The sequence below is a fragment of the Conger conger genome, chromosome 1 (genome assembly GCF_963514075.1).
Source record: "Conger conger chromosome 1, fConCon1.1, whole genome shotgun sequence".
Taxonomy (NCBI): domain Eukaryota; kingdom Metazoa; phylum Chordata; class Actinopteri; order Anguilliformes; family Congridae; genus Conger; species Conger conger.
The window spans coordinates 32,010,344-32,012,831 of record NC_083760.1 but is presented as its reverse complement, the minus strand read 5'-3'; positions in this window follow the sequence as shown (position 1 = coordinate 32,012,831).

The window sequence follows — 2,488 nt, the reverse complement described above, 5'->3', positions numbered from 1 at the left end:
CTACTACTACTACTACTTAGTACTATTAGTACTACTACTACTACTACTACTTAGTACTATTAGTACTACGTACTATTAGTACTACTACTACTACTACTATTAGTACTACGTACTATTAGTACTACTACTACTACTTAGTACTATTAGTACTACTACTACTACTTAGTACTACTACTACTACTACTACTACTACTACTACTACTACTACTACTAAACCAATAATACATTATTATTATTATTATTATTGCAATCATTTTCAGGTTCATACAATGAACGTGTACTTCACAGATTGTGTGTGCGTGTGTATTTTCAATGTGTGGGTTCACACGAGCCTCTAAAGTATTCAGCTGCTGTACAGGAGTGGAAAAGTGTCATTAAAAAACAGTTTAAGCAATTCCAGCACAGCAGAAAGAAATTGGATTAAGTTCAATCTTCCAGCAACTGAACAAAATTTGTGTGACTAAGCAGTGACACAAATCATATTTTTGCTCCAAATGTAGCTGTTGAGGCGCTCCCATTTTATTTAACCACAGCATCTCTGTATCTGGCAAACGTAGGCTTTTTTACCCTGTTTTACAGGCACACTAAGAATACAATTCCCCAGTTGATATTGTGCTTATTGTACTATATTGCAAACTGAATACAAATCAGTAAATTATTAACTGGTCAAACTAAAGACTGAGGTAAATCAATATGTTCTTAATTGGTCAAAGTGTGGACACCTAAAACTAACCATCAGAAAGATAATGAAAAGAACAAAGAAAATTATAAGCCAAATCTGTATGATGTTAATTATTCATGAAATAGAACCTAAATAGGAGCTTATTGATTGAACCCATTCTTCCATTTGATTAAAAGAAATGACACCTCTTTTTATGTATTTATTTGCAATATAACGCAATTTGAACTTTTTATTCTTTGTGGCATGAATAGTTATTCATGACATAATGTTTCTGATATAATCTCTCTAAACATGAAGCACCTAATTAAGCAAAATTAACTGCTTGTTAAAATTCAAAATTGCAGAAACCAGCATATACAAGGGGCCCCTTTTGGGAATCACTGGTCTTGGGAAAACATTCGGCAACCTAAGGAATACCTCCATCAGTCAAAGGAACACCTCCGTCAGTCTCAGCTATACTTCAGCCTGAGGTTAACATCCGTCAATCTAAGGAAAATCTGTTAGTCTAAGGGAAATGGCCACCGGTCTAAGGAAAACATCTGTCAGTTAAATGAAAACATCCATCAGTCTAAGGAAAGCCTCCGTCAGTCTAAAGAACACCTCCGTCAGTCTAAGGAAGACCTCCATCAGTCTAAGGAAAACCATACCATAAATCCCTATAATGCTCTTTGTTGACTGGAAAATGAGCGTTCAAATCAGCCGCTGTTTGGTACTATCTGAATCCTAAGATCCATGGATGTGTGTTATGTAGTTACATTAATATGGTAAAATATGGTAGGTAGTAGCTCTATTGCACTTTCCTAATGGCCTTTCTCAATTTTCTCAAACCGCCAGTGGCTCTTGTCTTGTCTGAAACCCGAGAATGCTATTGTTTGTCGCTGCCTGCTCACGCCCCTTCCCTCCATCACACCTATCACTCCCCATCATTACCACTTGGCCCCACCCACCATCTGAGCCGCCACCTCAGGACTGTCACCTAGCTGTGGCTAATTTCATTAGCTGACTGATTGACTATGTTGGTCATTAAAACTCGCACCCTGAGCCGACCAGAAGAGGATGGGCTCCCCCCAAGGTCTGTCAACAGGGAGTTTTTCCTTGTCAATATTGCCCTAGCCTTGCATTTGGTGGGTGGTAGGTGTTAATGCCAAGCCCTGTTAGGAAACATTGGCCACCTCTCTGTGCTGTGAGAGTAAGGCAAAGCTAGGTATAGTGTTAAATAAGGTCAGTCCTCATGTTGAATAAAAGAATAAGAGTTGAATAAGGCCTGTCTAGTCAATACTAGACTTACTTACTTTAGTGGCATTTTGCAGACACTCCATATCAACTCATGATTTAAGCACAAGTGCAAAGATCAGGGATTGAATTGTAACAATGCCCTAGACTAGAGGAAGAAAGTATAGCCACAAGAGAGACAGCAAGCGCAAAAAGTGCAGACTCAATTGACAAAGTGTCAACTACCCTATTGAACATTAAATTAAGTTCTACAAACAAGAACAAAACTGCCTAAATGGGCATTTAACTACATTACAGGCCATGTGCCACGTACAGATACTGTTCTTACCTTTGGTGCATACAGACAGCATGCTAAGCAATGCTCCAGGTCCTCACAGATACGCAGTCATCCATATAGTACATGCTGGCAAACTATAGGCATTTTATGAAGAAGGATCATGATTACAAAATACACATCATTAAATATTTTATCTCACAATCTGAAGAGATATGAAATATCTGGAGGCTGTGCAGAACCTGACTTCTTTTACCTTGAATAACTTTACAAGTTAACAATATAAAATATAGCTAAGG